Source organism: Vicia villosa, linkage group LG6 (genome assembly GCF_029867415.1).
Source record: "Vicia villosa cultivar HV-30 ecotype Madison, WI linkage group LG6, Vvil1.0, whole genome shotgun sequence".
NCBI lineage: Eukaryota > Viridiplantae > Streptophyta > Magnoliopsida > Fabales > Fabaceae > Vicia > Vicia villosa.
Window position 1 is genome coordinate 165,549,279 of NC_081185.1, and position 11,853 is coordinate 165,561,131.

Consider the following 11,853-nt stretch of genomic DNA (forward strand, 5'->3'; position numbering starts at 1 on the left):
CGCTCACGGAGCCTTTTTCCCTCGGCCTCCAAAGTCCTGACCTTGTTCTGCTCTTTACAGAGGTCTTCAACAATGCCGCTCTGAACCTCATACTTATCCTTGTACTGTTCAAACTCGTGCTCTAGCTCATCATATTTGGTCTGCAGAGCATCATAGTCCTTCTGAGGACGGACCCTTTGGGCATTGAGGGCCAAGGCCAGGGCAGCCACCCTCATCATCCCTTTAAGATCCTCGGACAAGTCCTTATCCCGGGCCACCCGATCCCGCCTGACTATATGCCTCACCTCCTCGCGCTCCAGCAGCACATTTCTCTTCGAGAAGATCCCCCGGTGCAGAGTACATGAGGGCAGCACTATGTCATCCTCGGAAGGGTTGTCGTTGATAAGGGGGCGAAGTTCGGGGGTCCCCTCGTTCTTTTGTTTTTTCCCGGCCGGAGAACCTCCCGAAGTCGTCCCAACCGACGAAGGGGAGCCACCATCAGGCGCGCCCGCAGCAGCCGCCTTGACCTCCTCGACCCGCGTTCGCTTCACGGTCAGCTTGACGGCCCCCTTGTTCTTTGCCCTCATCTTCACAATCTTGTCATGCAGGTCGGCCATTTTTCCTGCAAAATAAAGAGTTAGAACCGAAAGGATATTGTTCGAACAAGAAATAGTTATCTCACCTAACAAAATTATCGCATCCCCGTAACTCCCACACTCGAGGATAGCTTTTGTGTTGATATGCCGAGGCTCCAGCATAGGACCTCCATCTTCCTCGAATAAAGGATCCCCGTTGGGATATGTACATACTGCCGGTCTAAACCCGTCCACGAAAGAAGCGAGCCACTGATACCCCCTCGTATCGCGCTCATTGAGATCCTCGTCCCGGAAGATGTAATAGTCGGTCCCACGCTTGAAGTGGTCAGGCTGCCACTCCAACGGGAACCGAGCAGATGGGCCCACTCTCCTCACCCCGTCCTCAATATACTCGCGTTCCTCGAACAAATGGTTCTCGGCCTCAGGAGTGAGCGGCTTGATTATAAAATACCGACTCTTGAAATGCTTGATAGAGTCCTGATAAATGGCGAACAGCTTCTTCGGCTGCTTAAAGGACACCCAACTCCACTTGCTGTCCGGATCGCGCAACCTCTGCAAATGAAACACTCTGAAGAAAAGAGGCAGAGTCGCTTCGACCTCCAAGAGCCCACATACAACTTCGAAGGCTCTTAGGAACGCGAAAGCGTTGGGATGAAGCTGAGACGGGCACAAGCGCAACCAACTGAAGATACTCCGTTGCAAATGAGTGAAGGGAAGCCGAAGACCAGCCTCCTTAAAGACGAACTCATACATTGCGAATCGAGGACCAGGGAATTGCGAGCAGATCCTCTGATGAGATTTAGGCACAAAGGCGCCCCAAGAAGGCTCCTCGTCCTGGTCAAGGTCCTTAGGACGCGTCGAGAAACGCGACGCGATCATCCTCGGAGCAACGGCCACCCAGTCCTCAAGTTTCCTCGGGGAAGTCTCGACGACGGGAATGCCCTCGTCCTGCGAGCAACCAACAACTTCATCCCCGTCTGATATGTCGAAGATGACATCGTCTTTGTTCTCGTCGGCCATTTACCTGAAAAGCAGAGGAAACAGTGAATTCGACTGGGCAAATCCACCCTTCCACCGCAAGTCAAGTGAAAGGGTGAGGAAAAGAGACGAGGAAAGAATTCCGCCTCCCATCGGATACCGACGAACTAAATTAGAAGCACCCGCAAAATAAAGTCACCACGTACAGCGATGGACGATAAGTGCATCTAGCTCTCCGGCAAACTCATACCCTAACTGAGGCATGCAATCTCCTTCGCTCGTCTCATTCAAACTATTCTTGATTAAATCTAAAGCCTGGACGTCTCATTCAACTATTCTTGCCCTGCTCACTCAAATCTCACTCGGCAAACGCATGGGAAAAATAACGATCTCCTAGGACTACTCGGCAAACTCATGAACCTTGCTCGATACGCTCATCAATCCTGCCCGCCGCACTCAAAGCTAAAACATAAAACTTAAATAAAAGCAAGAAGAAGGTGAGGAACTTACTTGAAGGAGCGGAGAAGAGATGTACGAGACGAGGAGGAGAGCAGTGAACGAATCTTGAAGGTTTGAAAAATGTTAAGTGACAAATGAGTGATCTCCTCACTCCTTATATAGGAAAAGAAGGCCAAAGGGTGTCATGATGGCCTAGGCAGCCTAGGAGGCGCCATCATTGCCTACACCCCAAGGCGGCTCCACCCACGAAAAGAGGCCACGTGTCCTGAAACAACTTGGGAAACCCAAAGGGCGCAGTCAGCTTTCATGCCTAAAAACGGCGCAGCAATAATGGCAGTCTCCACAGCTGCCACCTGTCAATCACGCTGACAAACGGTAACCGAAACGTGTCAAGTGGAAACCAAGGGACAGCCGCCTACCCGGTTCCCATGGGCACTGGCCGACCACCATTCGGTCTTATGACCGGCAGCAACTCCTCTCCCCGTCAACCTAAGCGTGCGAGGAGTCCACCGTCGAAAACCATTGCTCGTGCTCTTGCTCGGCTAACCTCCTGGCTGAAGTCATCACCCTTACAAGACTAATGACTTGGGGGGCTCCTGTTCTGGACTGGGCCGAGCAGGCCCAGCTCTTCTCACTAGCCGAGCAGGCCCAAGTCATTTGGGCCCATTTACTGGATAACCGTCAAGAGTTATCCACGCGCGAAGACCACGCGTCACGCAGCAGAGGATTTGGTCAACCATCTCCGAACCCTACGCTATGCTCATCCAGAACGTGAGTCTCCTGCTGACTCAGCCCTAGCACGGGACGTTCTGGCAGTTCCCTAGCACGTGGGCCTCCAGTTGGATTTGGCCCAATTAGGGAACCTTGGCCCAGCGCTGGGGGCTATAAATACCCTCTTTCACTAGAGGGTCAAGTATTCCATTCATCACTCTCAACCCTCATTCTCTGATAGCTACTAACTTAAGCATCGGAGAACCTTGCAGGTACCCCCCCCATCTTGCTCTCCAAGCCAGATTCCGCTGCCTTGACGATTTTTCTGATCAGGTACGATCAACTTCTATAAATTAAGTGTAAAATAAATAATATTAAATAAATATAAACATTAATAAGAAAATTTAAAGAAACAATATTTTGGGTGAAGTCGTAATAAAATTTGAATGATGGTTACAATTAGGGGTGTTCGCGGTGCAGTTTGGGCAGTTTTGATGTAAAAAATCATTCGAACTGTAAAAGAAAATACTGTGCGGTTCGGTTTGATTCGGTTGGCTTTTACAAATAGAGCCGAACCAAATCAAACCAATGCAGTTTGAATTTGTTTTTTTTTTTTTTATAAAAATTTATTGAGCCATACATATACATATTGATGACAACATAATTTTGTATTTACTTATTTACGCATTATCAAATAACAACAAAATTTATTATATTTGAATAACAACTTTCCATTTAACATACAAAAATAATATTAGATAAAAGTGGAATAAAAAATATAAAATAGTAGCATAAAGTAATATCAAAAACATTATAATGAAATGGAAAAAAAGAGGGGATGGAATATTAGATAAGATGAAAAAGAAAGAGCAGAAGAGATGCGATTAGATAAGAAGAGGAACATTAAAAACGTAGTTGGAAGAGAGAACAATAGAATAAAATAATAAGATGAAAAAGAAAGAACTTAAGAGATGAAAGACTAGAAAAAATATGTGATATGTATTTGGAAAAGAAGATGAGAAAAAGGTGCTATACCGCTAGGAGATATTTGAGAAGACTTAAACTGAAACCTTAAGTGTGAGGAAGAGAATATCATTCGTAATCATAAGGCTAAGGCATAATAGGTTTGAGTTTGGGTTGAATATAAGTTGATTGAAGTTTGGGGGATTGTAACATAATGCGGTTTGGTTCGCTTTGGTTCAGTTAGTAAAATACAAATCCCGAACCGAACCGAACCGCACGGTTTGTTAAAAAATGGCTCAATCACATCCGAGCCAAATGCGATTTTTTGCGGTTTCAATTTGGTTTGGTTTGGTTTTGCGGTTTTTTATTGGACCGGTTTGGTTTTGAACACCCCTAGTTACAATTATACCACAACCGATTATATTTCATGTCTAGTAATATTAAGAAATCATTGAACAATTTCTATATAATCTATTAAATCAAAACTATTACATACTTTAAGGTGCTAAAAGTTATATCGTGGCTTGGGTTAATGTATGACAATTTTGAGAAAGTAGACATAACTCTTAAGTTAGGTACTAAATTCTTTCATTCTAGGTTGTTAATCTTATAAAGCGGTGCGAAGTGCTGGATCTCTAAAATGCCATAGCGACATAGCGGATAGTGGAATGACCGCGATTGTGAGCTTTAAAAATCAAGGTAAATATTTAACATGAACACATGAATACCTAAAATAAGTTTCAACAACATACATAATGCCTTAAAAACAGATGTTGCAACAACATATATAAATTTCAGCAGCACCACAACCACAATATAAGTTCCCATCAAAATCAAATTATAAATGTGCTCAAAATGACTAAACCAAAATTTAAACGTAAACAAAATGGCTAAATCACATCTGTCTCATCTTCATTTCTAAGTTTCACCACATTATTATCATCTTGTTCATCTCTTGATTTAATTTCAAACTTTTCTTCTTCCACCTCCAACTTCTCATCTCCATTAGACACTAATGTAGCAAATTTAAAATTGTATCTAGTAACTCTTGCTGATTCATTAGCCCAACGACATTACCAACAACTTCCCAATTCAAACCCTCTTCTTCCAAAACCAAATAGATGAGTAATTAAGAAAACAAGAGAGAAATATATGTGAATGAATGAGAAGTTGAAAGAAAAGATGAATAAGTGAAGAGGAATGTGGAAGAACGGATGAGAAAGATCCATTGCTTATTGATTTTTAGGTTGAGAACAATGTGGAAGAAGAAAATTTGCGTATATCCACCACTTGCTGATTTGAGTGAAGAGAGAATTGAAAATGACCTAGAGCATCACTAGGAGCTTTTATATTAGTAAAATAAAAGGAAAAAAAATACTAATTTATTTTGAAAAAAAATTCTAACTTACAATATTTCCCTCATCTTCACAATAGCGGTCGATAAACTACTACATAACCACTATAGCGCCGCCGTGACTTCACAAATTGCGGCCGCTATTTCCACTATCGTGGATAGCGCTCAACATCCCAAAAGTATGGCGTCGAGGTCCTGGACTGCTACGCTAGGTCGCTATAGCGTCCTATTGACAAACTAACTTTCATTTAACTCAATCTACACTTTAAGGGATGATCCTAAACTTAAAGAGACTTGACTTTTATTTTTAAAAGTATCCATTATATATATATATATATATATATATATATATATATATATATATATATATATATATATATATATATATATATATATATATATATATATATTGTATCATAAGTATCATTCTAAGTCTCTCTATTAGCATTTAATTTAAAACTACTATCTGAAATTCTGAATGTTGTTATTCCATGAACAAACTCAAACTTATAATTTTACACTAGTTATAATTTTTTTTATTACTATCTAATTATATAGACCAAGGTCTTATATTAGACATATCTTAAACAATAATCCTTAAGAATTTCTAAAAGAAAGAACACCTAATAATCCTTAAGACTTTAGACATGTCAACTCTATTTGGTAAGCTCACGGAACATGAGCATAAATTGAAGAGGCTCAAAGCGAGTGAAAGCAACACAAAACGCAAGGATAAGAATAAAGAGAAAAATAACATCTCCATAAAGGCCTCAACTTTCAATGTAAAAATAGAGGAAGATGAAGAGGACTTGAGTGACTATTCGAAAGACGAAAAATATGTGATTTTTTTGTTAGGCGCCACAAAAAGTATATTTGGAGAAATGGTCTAAAACACTCAGACAAGAACCCAATAAATTTCATAAAAGAAGTCACATGCTTCAAATGCGGAAAAACCGATCACTACAAAAGTGATTGTCTAAGTTTGACAAAGCGTAAAGGAAAACAACATTACTACAAGTCCAAAAGCCAAGGTAAGGTGCGGCGTGCGTACATTACTTGGGAAGAAGATGAAGACATCATAATCCTCTCCGGGTTCTGACAAAGAAGGATATAATCCTTGTCTGATGGCTCGAAACAAGCAAAAACATTCTTATGTAAGTGACTTTGATTCTCATTCTTTACCTCCTTATTTTGAGTTATATGAGGCGTTCTATGATATGCATTATGATGCATTAAAAGCTTTAAAAAAACCCCTCTCAAAAGAAAAATATTTTGAAACTTAAGGGACAAATCTTAAAACTTCAAAATGCTCTTGAGTCCTTGAAAGAGGTCCATGAATTTTTTTAGTAAAAGACCAATTATGCATTCCTCCAACTCTAGATGAAAAGGAAAACTTAGTTGAGTGTGTTACTTGCCCTTGTTTAAAAATTGAATAGATTATCTAAAGGTATAAATAACAAAATTAACTAGAACACCTAATGTTACATCTATTAGTTCAAGTGACAATGTCAAAGTTTTAGAAAACAAAATAAGAAAAACACTCATGTTACTAGAAAGACTAGAAATAACATTTCCCTAAGATTTGTGTGCCATTATTGTGGTAAAAATGACACATTCGACCTAAATGCCATATTCGGAATGTAAAAATTCCAAATGGACTTATAACATGGAAACCTAAGAGTCCTAGTGCTAACCCATGTGGATCCAACACTAGTTAGGAACCTAAATTTCAATGTTGATTGTCTTGTAGGAATGATTACATCTACAAATAGGATGTGGTTCCTTAATAGTGGTTATTCAAGGCATATGACGGAAGACGCATCATTATTCATTGGCTTTGTCTAGAACAAGCGTGACTTCATTATATATGAAGATAACAACAAAGGTTAAATATTAGGAGAAAGTGTTGTAGGAAATCTCTCCATAATCACCATAGATGGTGTTTTGTTTGTGAAAAGGCTTAAACATAATCTCCTTAGCATAATTCAATTACGTGATACGAGATATTCTATAATATTTGACCCATCTAATATGATGAAGACTTGTCTGAGCGATTGCCATTAGCCTTAAATAATTGGATAACTCCTAATTTTATTCAGCGATAACCTTCACATGGTTTCACCAAAGTTTTTAATGGAGTATAAATACACTCTTCTCTCTCTGAACAACACAACCAAAAAAACCTTATCCAAGAAACAATTCTTCCACTTGATACACAAAAACATAACTTTAGAGAAGAACACTAGATTCCCTAATGTACCTTTGATCCATCTCTCATACTCAATATTTAGAGTTGAAGGTCCATAACAATGGTTTTTGACAAAGGTTGAAGATGGTGAATAGTATTTGAAGAATCTCACACAAAAAACTAAAACTCACAAAATCTACATTCTTGGAGGTTAATCACAGGGTATTAACAAGGAGCTAGGTGTTGGTGAATGAAGAACACACACAAGGTTCTCTCAAGGTTCTTGGTAAAAATGAGTTTCTAGGTTCTTGGTGATTGCTATGAGAGTGATCAATTCTATCAATTGATTAACCAATTCTATCACTTTCTCTGGGTTTCTTATTCTTTTTCAAGAAGACATAACAGTGGTTGAAGATATGTGATTCCTCACACTTTTTATGAGATGTTCTCTCATGGATGACACACACACTCTGATTAAGAAAAACGAGAAAAATGAATAATTGTTGCAAGTGGGTAGACACACAGTCTCATGATGATACTCTTTCTAAACTACTAAAGCAATAGGTTTTATCAAATCTTAAAGTAATGATTCGAATCAAAGAAATAATAAACTTGAATCAAAGGTTAGAAAGAAGGGTAAAAAACCATGAGTCAAGTCACGTGTACCTCATTATTCGACTCAAAGGAGTTGTAATTCAAACCACACTCTACTTCGATTCGACTCAAATGAAGCGGAGTAAAATCTCAGCTTTCTTGAGACTTCATGATTTGAGTCACACTTATGTATGATTCGAATCATACATCCTTACAACCTTGCTTCAAGTGTTATAGTTTGTGACTCAAGCAATACTCATTTTATTGATACAAAACTAATTGCTAGGCTGAAAAAAGAGACACAAACATGGATACAACAACTAAATCAATTAATCAAGAGATTTCTCAAAGATATAAAGACATAACCTAAGCAAACAAATACAAAATATTATTCCTTATAACAACAATGCTACAACATCATTGCAAATAAATTCATATAATGAGAAAGGTACAAACACGTGATAAATCAATTAGTGCATTATACATGCAAATAGACAAACAATCAACACTAAAACCAATACCGACAAAGATTACAGGCAACTTTGGTTTGGCTTTTAGAAGAGCCAAAATCAATTATAGAGTTGAAGAATTGATTTTGGAGTGATTTTGAGGTGTTTGGTTATTTTGAAGTAGAATTAATTTTGCCTCAAGAATTAATTTTATTTGAAGCTATAATTTGTAGCTTATGAGTTTAAACGTGATTTTTACATTGAAGTTTGTTGTTCAACTCGCTTTTACATAAATGTATTAAAACATAAACCAATTATGCTAAACTTAATTATGTTAAAATCAATTCTATCAAACTCAATTCTGTCAAAATAAATTTTATCTACCGCCAATTCAGACACACACTACAATTTCAAACACGATTTCCAACTTAATCGACCGTGATTTCCTATTTTCCGATGAAATCACTATGGCCGAGGAAAAAAAATGGTTCATTATCTCTCTGAACTAAATGACATAACTTTTGAATTTCAACTTAGCCTTTAGAAACGACATTTCATGAGTGGTTAATTTTTTTGGTGTCTATGTACTTCATGTTCATTTTAGCTATTTTTTATCCCAATTGAGAACTTTTGTAATGAAGCCAAAAACATCCATGAAAGTTTGCTTTTTCACTATTTATCTTTGTTTTTGATTTTGTAAAATCGATTTTTTACGTGCATGTTTTTATTTATCTTTTATTCTTCTGTAATTTTTTTATAACAAAAGAGAACGAAAGAAAGTAATGTCAATACGCAGACAAATACAAAGATAAATAACTAATACTATTAAAAGTGTGTGTGACTGTATGATAAATTATAACTTAGCAACTAAATAAATCAAGCTCAAATAGATATTTAAAACTTGTTTTTTTCTTTAAATTTTAATCAAGTGTGAGGAAAAAATTCTACATTAATTAAAAAAAAAAGATAGAATACTTTACTTACACATTAATTACTTAAAAGTTTTATATAGACAAATAGTGTGTCTCTCACAAAATGTATTTTTAATGGCCTCTAACTATAGAATTTGCCAACATACTTAAAGTAAATAAATTATTTAAATTTAACTTTGACAAATTCTTTTATAAAATAATACTATATTTGTCATAATGAAAAATTACTATTTTATGAGAATAATTTTGTTTTTCAAATTCCTTAAATTCTCACGGTTTTATCTTCAATTTTCTTTAATGAGTGAACGTCAGGATGTTGAACAGCAATAATGCATATTTCTAATGTAATAATGTTTTTTTTTTTTTCCTTTATGTTGTACAATGTGATGATGCTATTCTCGCACCTTCCACTTTGAACAAGAGAAAGTTTTGAAAAAAATGGTATAGAAAGCATTTTGAAAGAGTAATTAATAAAGTTGTTTTAACCGTAGTGAGTGTTTCATTAACTTTTGGCTGTATTCATACGTTAGAACCGATGACACATGAATTTGGAGCTGACACATGACTTTCCTTTTTGATGCCTTGTTTTGAGTTCTGACAGCACCCTATATTTGGTACTACTAAAATCTATATTGTGGCACTAGATGACAAAAACTGATCTTAAAATCTATATGGTTTTCCCGTCCTTCTGCAGGTGAAATCCTTTGGAATGGCCATGACATTAAAAAATCTTTGATCTTCCAATAGTATAAGCTTCATCTTAACTAGGTCTCCCTCAAGAGCGCAATTAAAGAAAAGTTCACCGTTGTAGAAAATATTCAGTGGTTTGAACTTCTTGAAGGAAACTAGGGGAAAGCCATGCCTGCACTAGATACTTGAGTACATTATTGCAGAACACGGGAAACAGGGAGGAATCGTGATTGTGGCGACTCATTTACCCATTGAGGTACTGTCTTATTGGTCATGCTTGTATTGTATTCTGCTACGAATGAGATAAATGTATATCTGCTGCATTGAATGAAAATAAACAAAGTGTTTGTTACATCCACCTTTTGCACTGGGACTTGTGATGGATTGTTTTGATACTATGCTACACACATATTTACTACTTGATATCATCTGAGTTCATGTATATAATCACTTAACATGTAGATTTGTTCATCAACAAGCTGTCATTTATATAATATATATAATCATTTAATTTTGTTGCTTTGCTTGTGTTTGTTATTGTGATTGATCATGTTAAACATCATATGTCAAACACTACTTTATTTATAATGCAGTATACTTATGTTCTCCAATTTCAGACAATCATTTGTCCAACTCAGTCTTCTAATTATGTATATGATTTATGCAAAGATGGATATGTTCGTGACTCTCACTTTAGGCTACAATAACGAAAAATTGTTTTGTCAACATTTGAAAAAGAGACAAACTGAAATGTAACTACCGTACTTCATATACATCAGAAGCATGCTATTAACGTTAGTAAATGGAATTGGTGGAAACATAATTGGATAATATCGAAAATAATTAACTATAAATATTTTTTAAATTTAATCATCATATTTTATTAATTATTATTTTTTATTTAAATTTAATTTTTCAAAATTCGTGTCTAATTTATTTAGTAAGTTAATAAATTAGTTATTATTATGTCTAATATATATTTATCTATATATACAATATAAAATTATTGAAATATTAAAATTAAAATTTTAACGAGTCAATTCCCTCCAAAATCAAAATAATATAGTATGAATACACACGGATACTTATATGGTACGCGTATATGGTACTGATATTAACACATTTAATTAAATATTTAATAATAACAGGGATAACTTTATAAAAATATTCATAAAAATATTTATAAAAATTTTGAAATATTATCACACTGGTACCCGTGCGAATGCACGGGTATTCCGTTGATATTCAAAATATTGAATATTAACGGGAGCATGAAGTTACTGATCAAAATTTTGAATATTATCAAAAACATTAAGTTACTGATCCAAATTTTGAATATTAACGGGAACACAAGTTATTGATTAAAATAATAAATATTAACGAAAACACGGAGTTATTGACAAAATATTAAATATTAACGAGAACACAAAGTTATTGATAATTTTTTTTTTAATATTAACAGAAACATTAAGTTACTGATAAACTTTTCCAATATTAACGGGAACAAATTTGGAATATTAACGGGAACACAAAGTTACATATGAGAATATTGAATATTGACGGGAACAAGTTTGGAATATTAACTGAAATACGGAGTTACTGATCAAAATAATGAATATTAGCGGGAACATGAAGTTACTGATTAAAATATTGAATATTAACAGGAACATGAAGCTACTGAATAAAATATTCAATATTAACGAGAACATGAATTACTGATAAAAATATTGAATATTAACGTGAACATGAAGTTACTAATTGAAATATTGAATATTAACGGGAAAATGATGTTTATTAATCAAAATATCTCAAACTTTGGCCTAACTTATTGAAAAGAAATTTCTATACTTTACACATTTGTTTTTAAAACATTTACCTCTGTAATAATATATATCTATATTAAACAAAATAATACGGCCACAACGGATACCCGTGCGGACGCACGGGTATCACACTAGTT